The sequence below is a fragment of the Sus scrofa genome, chromosome 10, assembly GCF_000003025.6.
Source record: "Sus scrofa isolate TJ Tabasco breed Duroc chromosome 10, Sscrofa11.1, whole genome shotgun sequence".
Lineage (NCBI taxonomy): Eukaryota > Metazoa > Chordata > Mammalia > Artiodactyla > Suidae > Sus > Sus scrofa.
The window spans coordinates 45,459,006-45,472,773 of NC_010452.4; the positions used below are offsets into that span (position 1 = coordinate 45,459,006).

Sequence of the window (13,768 nt, forward strand, 5' to 3'; positions counted from 1 at the left end):
ATCCACCTATATGCTGCCTATATGCAAATGGAAACTGAAAGAAATCTGATTTAGCTATATTTACGTCAGACAAAATAGACTTTCAAACAATGACTCTAATAAAAGATATCATATTACGTAATGACAAAAGGGCCAATCTAACAAGAGAATATAACATTTGTAAATATTTATATTTACATCCAACATAGGAGTACCTATTATATAAAGCAAATATTAACAGACCTACAGGGATAAATAAACAGCAATTCAATAATAACAGGGGATTAATGCTTTATTTATCTCAATAGATAGACTGTTAGACAGAAAATCAACAGAAGCATTGGCCTTAAATAACACATTAGGATAGATGGATTGAACAGATATGTACAGAACATTTCATCCAAAAGACACCACTTACACATTCTTCTCAATTACACATGGAACATTCTCTAGGACAAGAGAGAATATGTTAGGCCACAAAACAAGTCTTTTTTTTTTTTTTTTTTTTTTTTAGGACTACACCTGCAGCATATGGTGATTCCCAGTCTAGGGGTCGAATCAGAGCTATCGCTGCTGGCCTCCACCACAGCCACAGCAATGCAGGATCCCAGCCATGTCTGAGACCTACACAGCAAAGCATGGCAATGCCCCATCCTTAACCCACTGAGCTAGGCCAGGGATTAAGCCTGTGTTCTCATGGTTACTAGTCTGATTTGTTTCCGCTGAGCCATGGTGAGAACTCCCACAAAACAAGTCTTAATAAATTTAAGAAGATTTAAATCATATCAAGAGTTTTTTTTACAACCACAATGGTATGAAAGTAAAAATCAATTACAAGAAGAAAATTGAAAAAAATTACAAATATATAGATACTAAATGATATGCTACCAAACAACCAATGGATCAAGGAATAAATTTTAAAAATATGAAGATATCTTGAGAGAAATAAAATTGGAAATACACATACCAAAACTTAAGGGATACACATAAGAGATGTTCTTACTGATAAATGCCTATCTCAAGAAATAAGAAAAATCTCAAATCAACAGCCTAACTTTACACCTCAAAGATCTAGAAAAAGAACACATTAAGCCCAAAATTAGAAAAGGAAGGAAATAACATAGAGTGGAGAAGTTCCTGCTGTGGTATAGTGGGTTAAGGATCTGGTGTTGCCACCACTGTGGCACAGATTACAGCTGTTGCTTGGTTTTGATCCCTGACTTGGGACTTCCACATGCCTTCGGTGAAGGCAAAAAATTTAGAGGGGGAGTTCCCGTCGTGGCTCAGTCGTTAACGTATCTGACTGGGAACCATGAGGTTGCGGGTTCGATCCCTAGCCTTGCTCAGTGTGTTAAGGATCTGGCGTTGCCGTGAGCTGTGGTGTAGGTCACAGATGTGGCTCGGATCTGGTGTTGCTGTGGCTGTGGGGTAGGCCGGCAGCTACAGCTCCGATTCGACCCCTAGCCTGGGAACCTCCATATGCTGCGGGAGCAGCCCAAGAAATGGCAAAAAAAAAAAAAAAGACAAAAAGAAAATAGAACTATTGGAGTTCCCGTCGTGGCTCAGTGGTTAACGAATCCGACTAGGAACCATGAGGTTGTGGGTTCGGTCCCTGCCCTTGCTCAGTGGGTTAACGATCCGGCGTTGCCGTGAGCTGTGGTGTAGGTTGCAGACGCGGTTCGGATCCCGCGTTGCTGTGGCTCTGGCGTAGGCCGGTACCTATGGCTCCGATTGGACCCCTAGCCTGGGAACCTCCATATGCCGCGGGAGCGGCCCAAGAAATAGCAAAAAGACCAAAAAAAAAAAAAAAATTTAGAGGGGAAATAATTTAAATAAACACTACAAAGATAGAAAAGATCAATGACACTAGGAGCTGGTACTTTGAAAAGATTTTTAAAAATGACCAACCTTTACTTAGATTAACCAAGGAAAAAGAATACTCGAATAAATAGAATCAGAAATGAAAGAAGTTACAACTGCTACTCCAGAAATAAAAGGATCATAAGAGACTACTGTAAACAATTATACACCAACAAATTGGACAACCTAGAAGAAATGGATACCTTCTGGAAATAAACATCCTACCAAGACTGAACCATAAAGAATTTAAAAAACCTGAAAAGATCTACTGCTAGTAAAAATTTAATCAAGAATCAAAAACCTCTCAACAAACAAAAGTGTAGGACCATTTGACTTCACTGGTGAATTCTACTGACCATTCAAATGAATATTAATAAAAATATTTCTTAACTCTTCCAAGAAATAGAATAGAAGGTCAGCATTATTTTGATACCAAAACCAGACAAAAACACCACAAGCAAAGAAAATGCAGGTCAATATCCTTGATGAAAAAGAGGCAAAAATCCTCAATAAAAGATTAGCAAACTGAATTCAACAAAACATTAAAAGGATCATGCTCCATGATCAAGAGGGACTCATTCCAGGGATGCAAGGATGGTTCAACATCCTTAAATCAATCACTGTGATACACTGTATTAACAAAATGAATGATAAAAATTATATGATCATCTCAATATTTACTAAAAAAGCATTTCACAAAATTCAACATCCACTTGTGATAATAACTCTCAACAAGTGGGTATAGAGGGAATGTAGCTTAATATAATAAAGGCCATATATGATAAGCCCATAGCCAACATCATTCTCAATGGTGAAAAGCTGAAAAGAATAAGATAAGGATGACACTCTTTCCACTTTTATTCAACCTGATGTTGGAAGTCCTAGCCAGAGGAATTATGCTAGAAAAAGAAATGAAATTCGTCAAAATTGGAAAGAAGAAGCAAAACTGTCACTATTTGCAGATGACGTAATATACATATAGAAAACTAAAAATTCCATCAAAAAACTGTTAGAAGTAATCAAAAAATTATATGTTTTAGGATACAAAATCAATGTTCAAAAATCCATTGTTTCTATACAGTAAAATGAACTATCAGAAAAGAGAAATTAAGAAAATAATCCCATTTGTAATTACATCAAAAATAATAAAATCCATAGGAATAAATTTAACTAAGGAAGTGAAAGACCTAGACACTTAAAACTATAAGACATTAGTTAAAGAAACTGAAGACACAAATAAAGGGAAAGATACTCCATGCCCAAGGATTGGAAGAATTAATATTGTAAAAATGTCCATACTACCCAAAGCAATCCACAGAGTCAATGTAATCCCCATTAAAATTTCAATGACACTTTTCACAAAATAGAACAAACAATCCTAAAATTTGAATGGAACTATGAAGACTCTCTGAATAGCCAAAGCAATTTTGAAAAAAAAAAAAAAAGATAAAGATGATGGCGTCACACTCCTCTGATTTAAAAGTATATTACATTTTGGTATTGGCATAAAGCAGACACATAAATCAATAGAACAGAGTAGAGAGTCCAGAAATAAACCCACATATATATGGTCAATTAATTAATGGCAAAGGAGCCAAGAATATACAATGGGAAAGACAATCTCTCCAATACATGATGTTGGGAACGCTGGAAAGCATACATGCAAAAGAATATGTCTGGGTAATTATTTTATTCTATGCACAAAATTAACTCAAAATGTTTTGAATGTATGACCTGAAACCATAAAACTCCTAGAACTCATAGGTAGTAAGCTTGGTGACATTAATCTTGGTGATAAGTTTTTGGACCTGACAATGAAAGCAAAAGAAACAAAAATTAAATAAATTAAATTAAATTAAATTAATTAAATTAAATTAAATTAAATAAATGAGTGTGGCTCTATCAAGCTAAAAAGCTTCTGTACAGCAAAGGAAGGAAACCACAAACAAAATGAACAGATAACCAAATGAATGGAAGAGAATATTTGCAAATCATATATCTGATAAGAGGCTATAATGAAAAATCCATAGCAAACTCACACAATTCAATAGCAAAATAACAAATAATCCAATTAAAAATGGGTGAAGGATCTCAATAGATGTTTTTCCAAAGAAGATATATAGATGACAAAGAGGTCCATGAAAAGGTGCTCAGCATCACTAATCATTACAGAAGTGCAAATCAAAACTACAATGAGATATCACCTCATACCTGTGAGAATGTCTGTTATCAAAAAGACAAGAAATAACAGGTGTCAATGAGGAAGTGGAGAAAAGGGAACACCTATGAATTGTTGGTGGGACTATGAATTGATGTAGTCACTATGGAAAACTCTATGGATATTCCTCAAAAAATTAAAAATAGAACTAACATATGCTCCAACAATTCCACTTCTGGGAATATATCCAAGGGAAACAAAAACTCCTTGTTCATAGCAGCGTATTTACAATAACCAAGGCATGGAAATGACCTAAGCATTCATCAATCAATGATTGGATAAGGAAGTTATGTTACACACACACACACACCAATGGAATAGTTAGCCTTCAGCCATAAAAAACATGAGCAGAACTTGGGGGCATTATAATATGAAATAAATTAGATGGAGAAAGACAAATACCCTATGAGTTCACTTGTATGGAGAGTCAACAAAAAGAACAAGAAAATCAAACTCACAGGTAGAGGAAACAAATTGGCAGGGATTCTGCAGTGAGCAAAATGGGCAAAATTGGTCAAAATATACAAACTTTCAGTTATAAAAAATGTAAGTACTAGGGATGTAATTTAATTTACAACAGGCTGACAGAAATTAGCACTATTATGTGATACATTAGAAAGTTTTTAAGAGAATGATTCCTAAGAGTTCTCATCATGAGGAGAAGCATTTTTTCTTTTCTTTTGATTGTATCCATATGAAAATTTTGATATTCATGAAACCTATTATGCTAGTTATTTTACAATATATGTAAATCAAAACATCATGCTGGATATCTTAAACTTATACAGGGATGTATGTCAATTATTTTGTAACACAATCGGAAAAAATAAAGTAAAATAAAAAGAAGGAATTCCCATTGTGGCTTAGCAGTGACAAACCCAACTGGTATCCATGAGGGCCCAGGTTCAATTCCTGGCCTCACTCAGTGGGTTAAGGATCTGGCATTGCTGTGAGCTGTTGTGTAAGTCACAGACCCAGCTTGGATCTGACATTGCTGTGCTGCAGGCTGGCAGCTATCGCTCCAATTCGACTCCTAGCCTGGAAACTTCCATATGCCAAGGGTGGTGCCTTTAAAAAAAAAGGAAAGAAAATGTGATATGCGTGTACAATGGAGTATTATGCAGGCCTAAAAAATGAACAGAGTCTTTCCATTTGCAGCAACAATATGGATGGACCTTGAGGGCATTATGCTAAGTGAAATAAGTCAGAGAAAGACAGCTACCATATGATCTCCTGTATATGTGGAATCTAAACAAAATAAAACACACTTATAGATACAAAGACTAGAGACATTGATGGTTGCCAGTAGTAGGGGTGGGGGAAATGGGTGAAGGGGGTTAAGGCACAAATTTCCATTTGTAAGATAAAGTCACCAGGATGTAATGTACAGCATGGTGACTGCAGTAATAATACCTATTGCATGGATGAAAGTTGCAGAGATCATCTTAAAAGTTCTCATCCCACACAAAATATTTTGTAACTATGTGTGGTGACAGATTAGCTAAACTTATTGTGGTTAGCATTTTGAAATATGTATACATATTGAATCATTGTACACTTGAAACTAATATAATGTTATATGTCTATGATCTCTCAATGAAAAGAGAAAGTAATAGCTTTTACACTCTTGCTATTCTCTACACCCCTTCATACATTTTCTGAAATTCAGCTTCTCATTGCTCCTATTATTTCAATTTTTGCTTCCCTTTGCTTTTTTAAAAAAATTCTATTTTTGGGAACCAAGAATATTCTTGGTAACCCACTTTCTAATACAATGTACAAACTCATTTCCCTTTTGTATTTTCTCAGAAGTTACTGTATGACTGTGTCAATCATGGCAGCTTGTTAAAAATGAAGATTCCTGGGTTCTTTCATAATCCTCTTCCAGTATTTCTGAAAGTGCGTCCTCAAAACCTGAATTTCCAGAAGATTCTGGTGTATGATGATATTTGAGAGCATCTTATTTTTTTTTTTAACTTACTGTTGTCACTAATTTCTTTTGTTGTAAATGGGAAGAAGAAAATTTTATAATCCATGGAGTCTATTTTCTAGATGATGGAGATTAGAATAGTATATAAGAGTATAAACACACATTATACAATCAAATCATATTTTTCTTCCTGAAAATCCGGACCTAAGGTCACTTTGAAGTGAGTCTAGACACAGCTCCTCTTTTAGTATCTTGATGAATGACTCCTGAAGAAAAGAGATGCTACAAAAGAATGGCAGAAGGTTGGCCCTTTTTTCTTTTGAGGAGGTATGAAATGTAGGCTGAAATGCTCAAAGACCTAAGTGTTCTGTTATCTTGCATGGATCCCTTCATATACCTCATACATAAAGTGAGATACTGGAGCAAAGAATCTCTAAATTCTCTGTGAGCACTTATAAATAACATATCATCCTTTTCCTCCAGGGGAAGCATAAAGTTGAGTCAAAGGCTAAAATGGAAATAGAGCTAGAAGTTCAAATGCTGAAAATGTATTTTTTTAATGGCCAAATTTCCATCCTCTGTGTTTTTAAAAATTCTGTAACAGCACTATACATCAGTGAAAAAGAGTAAAATATAGCTGCACACATCAAGTTGGATGCATCTCAGAAAATAATAGTGAGTGAAAAAAATCAATTTGTAAAAGAATTCAGGTGGTGCTTCCATTTATATCAACTCAGAACATTCAAAACTAAACCACCCAGTTGTTTGAAGATATCAATGTATGTGCCAAACTACAAAGATAAGCAAAGGAAGGGTAAACCAAAATTTGGGGTAGTGGTTTCTCTAGGAAGGAGAAGTATGACATCATAGAGTGGTGAATAGGGGTCCTCAAAGGTGCCCCCAAACTCTATTCCTTATCTTGAGGGGTAGGCACATGGTGGTCAGTTTTACTATAATTCATCATAGCTATGCACATGTTAAAATTAAATTTTTGTAGACATTCAGGTTTTTTGGTTTGTGTTTTTTGGTTTTTTTTTTTGTTTGTTTGTTTTTTGTTTTTGCTTTTTAGGGCCACACCTGAGGTATATGGAAGTTCCCAGACTAGGGGTCAAATCAGAGCTGCAGCTGCCACAGCCATAGCAACGTGGGATCTGAGCTGCATCTGCAACCTACACCATGGCTCACGGCAATGCTGGATCCTTAACTCATTGAGCAAGGCCAGGGATTGAACCCACGTCCTCATGGATACTAGTCGGATTCATTTCCTCTGCACCACAGCGGGAATTCCTATATTCAGTTTTTAATAAAACCATTTGAAACTAAGTTGAGAACGTGCATATCTTGATGTAGAATATATTTTTCTCCTCTATTGTGTATATTTCCATGTTCTTTCTCTATTTCTTAACAGACTTCCATGTTTAAGTAAATAGAAGCAAGAAACATGAAACAGAACCTTGTACTTTGGGAGTTTTTCCTATTAAACACAAAACAGCATCAACAACACAAGGTAAGAAAACATCAACAAATATGTAGCAGGTACCTTTGCTAAAGTAAACGAGAACTGTAGAAACATGGATTGGGTGAGGTATGCATTTCTGCAAATGGAGATATTCTGTGCCAGCTTTCTAAAGCCTCACTCTCTAGAGATATTATTAGCTCATTACACTTGAGTAACACAAATTCCTTTTATTCACCCTATTGAAAATTAGGGCTTACTCTTCCCCATCTCCTTGATTACAAATGCAACTATTCATTTTAAAGTATCATTGTTGAGGAGTTCCCATTGTGGCTCAGTGAAAACGAACTCGACTGGTATCCATGAGGATGCGGATTCGTTCCTTGGCCCCACTCAGTGGGTTAAGGATCCGGTGTTGCTGTGGCTGTGGTGTAGTCTGGCAGCTGTAACTCCGATTTAACCCCTAGCCTGAGAACTTCCGTGTGCCACAGTTGCGGCCCTAAAAAAAAAAAAAAAAAAAAAAAGAGTAAGTAAATAAATACGTAAATGAATAAATAAATAAAATATCATTATTCAGGCACTGCTTCATGAGAGCTATTCTTCAAAAGAACACCTGTTTGTGTGAAGCCACCCTGTTGAACCCAGAGGTCTACTGCTGGTAGATTGGTGACTTTTCAGGCTTTGGAAAATGTTTAATTATTCATTAGCCCCTTACTCCAGTTGGTCAGGCTCTTCAGGTCATAGGAGATAAAGTATTTAGAGGTGTAGGGAAAACAACAAAACAACAATATCTGAGATTTTAGAACTTGCGAACATTCCCCAAGTCTGAACACCATCAACAATGGCCACTCTGTTCCCCAATATGTACACATTCTACCTCACTCCCTCTTTTACCAAACCCCAGCCATGATTTAGATTCTGGGGGTCATAGAAGGGTGTGTGTGTGTGTGTGTGTGTGCGCGCGTGCACGAGAATGACAGAGAGAGAGAGAGAGAGAGAGAGAGAGAGAGACATTAGCTTCCTTAATCATGTCTCATTTTTCTATCCTCTAGATTATATACAAAGAAAATAAGCTCATATCTCATGCGAGTATGTAGTAAAATAATTTTAATTCCCTGAAATTCAGTATCTAACATTGCCATAATTAAAATACAATTTGAAAATAAAAATAATCTACTTAGTTGGTTTAGAGGCACACACAATAAATTTTGTTTATGGCCACACCCATGGCATATGGAAGTTTGTGGGCCAGGAATTGAATCTGAGCTGCAGCTGCCAAAACGCTGGATCCTTTAACCCACTGTGCTGGGCTGCGGATTGAATCCGCACCTCCGCAGCAACCTGGGCTCCTTCACTCAGATTCTTAACCCACTGCACCACAGTGGGAACTCCCACACAATAAATTTGGGGGTGTAGCCTATCTGTGCATGTTATGGGAATGCATTTAAAAGGCCCAAATCAAAGCAGCTCACAGTTATTTAGCCTAGAAAATGCAAAAGAAAGTGGTATCCTTTCTTATATCTTGTTGCTATGGAACGTTTCACAGTCAGGATGTGTACCCTGAATTGTTCTCAAATATGGAATAGACAATGAAATAAAAGTGAAATTCATATTTGTTCTTAACATTTAAAACAGAGGTAGCCTTTGATAATAAAATTTATCGCAGTTCTATTAAGATGGAAAATAAGCTTTCTCCATTTGTAAATTTTAGAGCCAAGATTTCTTCTGTAGTTTTTTGAAAATAAAGCGATAAAACTGGATATTATAGAGATAACATACATGACACATACAAATGGTTGCAGAAAGATGTACATAGTAACAGAAAAGATATGGCTTCAAAGATGTGCAGAGAATACAGACTGGAGGAACTTTGTAATTCACTGGGTTGTTGCCAGATGAGCATTTGTTCAAGCTGAAATGAAAGTAGAGAAACGTTTAAGGTGTGGGAAAACAAGATCATATCTTGTAGGAACCCAACTTTATGTACCAGTCAAATGAAAGGACCCTGTGATCAACACAGTCAAAAAGCAGCTGACATTTGTAACACATAAGATCTGAAAATTTGCTGAATATGCTTCTATTCAGACTCCCTGAAACAGACCCTATTAAGTCAAACCAAATTGTACCAAGTACCTTAAAGAGATGCCTGTCTGTTTTAATTTTCCTGATACTCCTCACCAGGGCTTGGTGTAATAGCAAATGTATAGACCTATTAGGGATCCATCTAATAGAAAAATGCAATTGACAGCTACTGCTTTATTATTTTGATCCTATACAATAATTTCTCTCAGGACTGCTGTTACATAGAAGGATATATTGGCCTGCCCACTCAGCCCATAATTAAGCAACAATGAAATTTTATACTAACGTTGGCTTTAAAGGGAAGATTGTGGATGCATTTATCTTCAAACTTACCTAATTATCGTTTGTGTACTAGTCAGCTCATAAAGAAATCCACTCTATAAATGAGTTTAACAGTGCAATGCACTTTGTATTGTTTTCTGAAATCTAATTCTTTAAACTAGTTGGGTTTTTATTTTTATTTTATTTTTTTATTTATTTTTATTTTTATTTGTCTTTTGTTGTTGTTGTTATTGTTGTTGCTATTTCTTGGGCCGCTCCCCGTGGCATATGGAGGTTCCCAGGCTAGGGGCTGAATCGGAGCTGTAGCCACCGGCCTACGCCAGAGCCACAGCAACGCGGGATCCGAGCCGCGTCTGCAACCTACACCACAGCTCATGGCAACGCTGGATCGTTAACCCACTGAGCAAGGGCAGGAACCGAACCCGCAACCTCATGGTTCCTAGTCGGATTCGTTAACCACTGCGCCACGATGGGAACTCCCTAGTTGGGTTTTTAAAACTTACCTTCCCTTTAAAAATATAGACTAGAATGACATTATAACCAACTAAGACATTTTCAGATGCTATTTTTTTGCATGTATTACAACAGTAGGTGCTTAGAAATGTCATCTTTCATTAATAATATGTTTTGATTTTGAAGTGACAAATCCATTAGAGAAACACTAAGAGGATAAACATTAATCTAAAGGAAATAGGAGTTCTTTTACAAATAGGTGACAACTTCCGAATTAGCTAGAGAATCAATGAGATGAAAATAGTTGGCTAGTGAAACGCAAGGAAGTAAGAAAAAAAAAAAGGATTGATTACCAATCTATCCCTTGATTCATCTGTACATCTTTTTTAGGCACAAGTAGTGCCTAAACACTACCAACTATTTTCATTTTCATCTTTGCACACCATAATTTGATATTTCCTGGCTCTGACCATCATAACCATAGATCTGCTTGCAAATGCCCAAGTAATCTGTACTTACCCGCATTCCTGCCTATCATTCTGGACACTTCTTTATTCCCAACACTGCTGCTGCTGATGCTTGCGCTAGTTGATCAAATACTATTTCAGCTCCAGTTGGCCTCCTGCTGTTGGCCAAAAATTGTTTCTTTATGGCTAAGCCATGTATTTCCAGTTTTATAAGCCATGATGAAATAACCCACCACCATCCAGATGCTGGTGGGAGCTTTTCATACAATATTATTTAATCAGCAACCTTGCTGTAGGGTAGATATAATTTTATTCTGAGTATATATGCATATATATATGTGTGTCTATGCATGGCGAGAGAGAGAGAATGAGAAAGAGCCAAGACTCAGTAAAGTAAATGACTTGCCTAAAAGTCTCCCAGCTTCTATTCAGCAGAGGTTGAATTCAAACCTGGGGCTCAACAACTTTGCAACGTGCCTTTAGTGGTGGAGTTGTCAGCCCAGTGCCTAAGAAAGCCAAGTGGTCTGAGCAAGGACCATCTAAAGGGAAATAAAGGGTGATGAGCTAAGGATAGCATGAGTTAGCATATTTTGAAGGGAGACCTGGGATATTTGAGAAGTTGGTGTTGATGTTGGATGAGTCTTATGGGATATCTGAATGGACAGAGCAGACCATGGATCAATGAAAAAAAAAAAAAGATGGGATTTGGGGCAGTGCTTCTCAACTGGGGTGATTTGTACTCCCCCATCTCCTTCCCTGGAGACATCTGGCACGTGTCTAGAGACATTGGTGGTGGGATTCCTACCTGGTCCGAGGCCAGGGATGCAGCTAAACATCCCACAGAGCACAGGACAGCCCCCCACAACAAAGAATTATCTGGCGCCAAGAGTCAATAGTGAGAAACTTGGGCTAAGGCATCAGAGTGAAAGCATTTGCTTCCATGGTCCATCTTATTGCACTGGTTTTCCTTTGTGGTGCCAACTGCTTTCACTTAATTATTTCCAGTGAATTCGATTTCATTATTTCACAATGAGTGAAGGGATTTTCAGGCTGTACATTTCTGTTGGGTTGATGGCTTGGTGCACTTTTAGGCTATAGATGCAAAATCTTTAGCGATCTCTCTTCCTCCAATATTGATCCTTCTTTGATGCTAATGACTTTGAAGTAACTACTCACTTAAAAGTAGCCTTTGGCTTTGTGATGGAGGGACCAGCCTCACTCTTTCCATTTTATTTATTTATTTATGCTTTTTTTTTTTTTTTTTTAGGGCCGTACCTGTGGCATATGGAGGTTCCCACGCTAGGGGTTGAATCGAAGCTACAGCTGCTGGCCTACGCCACAGCCACAGCAACACCGGATCCTTAACCCACTGAGCGAGGCCAGGGACTGAACCTGCATCCTCAAGGATATTAGTCAGATTTGTTTCCTCTGTGCCACAATGGGAACTCCTCTTTCCATTGCTTTTAAACCAGAGGTTTAAAAAAGTGCTTCCTTTACCCCACTCCCTCCCCACCCTTTTCTGTTTGTGTGAAACTCTCTAGAAACCTGGAATGCTATATGGCTGGCGACAGGAGACAACTTCTCAGAATGAGCTATCACACTCTCCCCTCTTTAAGTGGGGACACTTCCTCTTCATTCTCTGGAGGTGTCTTTTCAAAACACCACAATGAACTCACTCCTTTTTCCTCCAAGACGGAATCTCAGATAGAGCCAAGTATTAGCAGGTCACATATTCATCAGACTTTTTTTTTTTTTTTTTAAGAAGATAAGGTTTCTTCTGTGTCGAATATGAAAAGGCATTTTAATGCTATCTCTCTGACTTATTCTCCTGTGCTTTTCCCTTTACTTGTTCGCTTTATTCATAGCAATACCGGCTCTTCTTTCTTTCTAAAGAGGGTGGCTCTGAAGCCACACAGACCCTGGTGGAAATAATCAGGGAGGATTTCATAGAAATATTGCTTCTTTGGCAGCATTTTCGTTCCCTTCCTAACAGACTGAAGGAGAGCAGTGTTTGCTGAGAATGCTTACCAGGCTTGTCTTTATCAAAATCCCCTTCTCTGGAGTTCTGAATCAGAAATAAAGTTTTTTTTTTTTTTCCCCCCTCCCCATTTCAGCCATCGGTAAGCCATTCACTGCTAAAGGATACTTGATAATGATCTTGGATGGAGAATAGAGCAGAGAGGTGGAGGGGAGCTGTTCCAGCAGGCACTGCCCGTTTTCTCTCTGACAGGCTGCTACCTTCACAAAGCAGGTGTCTCAAGGTGGGGGCAGTTCAGTGCCCTCATTTGCTAGAAGGGAAGTGAGCCACCCCTCTGGTCTCCTCCTTCTCCCTACCAGGTGCTCCCACAGGTAACAGTGCAGAACAGCTCCAAGAGTATCAGGAAGTTCTGTGACTCAGCAAAGAGGTATCAAATGCTCGCTAACAACCAGAGTCATGAGGAAGAATGGCCTCTAGTGGTTCACAGGCAAAGCATGGGGTCTGCTCCAGATTTTACACCCACTGTTATTGTCAGCGTAATTAAGCTCAAAAGGCCAGCTGCAGTTGAAGATCAAAGGTCAAGAGGAAGTAAAAGACATTTAAGTCCAAACCTTCTGTTTTCTGGGAAACTCCAGGAACTGTCACTGATGTGAAGGAGCCAGAACCCCTTGGTGAGGTGTCACATCAGTTGCACTTCTTTCTAACTTACATAAAACTCCTCTCTACATCCCTCTCTCTTGCCTCTCCCATCAAAAACGTGCTCTAATCCAAACAGGCATGCTTTGCCATATAACATGTCCCCTTTGCTTGACTTTTCTCTATACCTTTATTCTTTGGATATTTATTGAGCACTAATTGAATACTTGGTGTGAAGATTCTGACATTTTTGGAAAGTAGGACCCTTATTAGTTCTCATTGCCCAGGTAAGCGATTGTGGTCTGTACAGTTATCAAGGCTCACACGGGGGAATAAGTGGTGGGGCAAAACTTTGAGCCCCTGTGGTTTAACTTTATCCTCAGTTGTGTCTACTCTCTCTGATAGACTGGCTTATTCTACCCAACCA

At 37.9% G+C, this 13,768-nt stretch overlaps 1 protein-coding gene across 1 annotated transcript in view; it reads left to right on the forward strand.

The window, feature by feature from the left end:
* RSU1 (Ras suppressor protein 1) overlaps positions 1–13,768 on the forward strand; it is a 413,060-nt gene that overhangs the window by 379,992 nt on the left and 19,300 nt on the right. The window contains exon 10 of the transcript XR_002336347.1: positions 7,396–7,494. The gene's annotated coding sequence lies outside the window, so the exon portion shown is untranslated. The remainder of the gene's footprint in view (positions 1–7,395; positions 7,495–13,768) is intronic.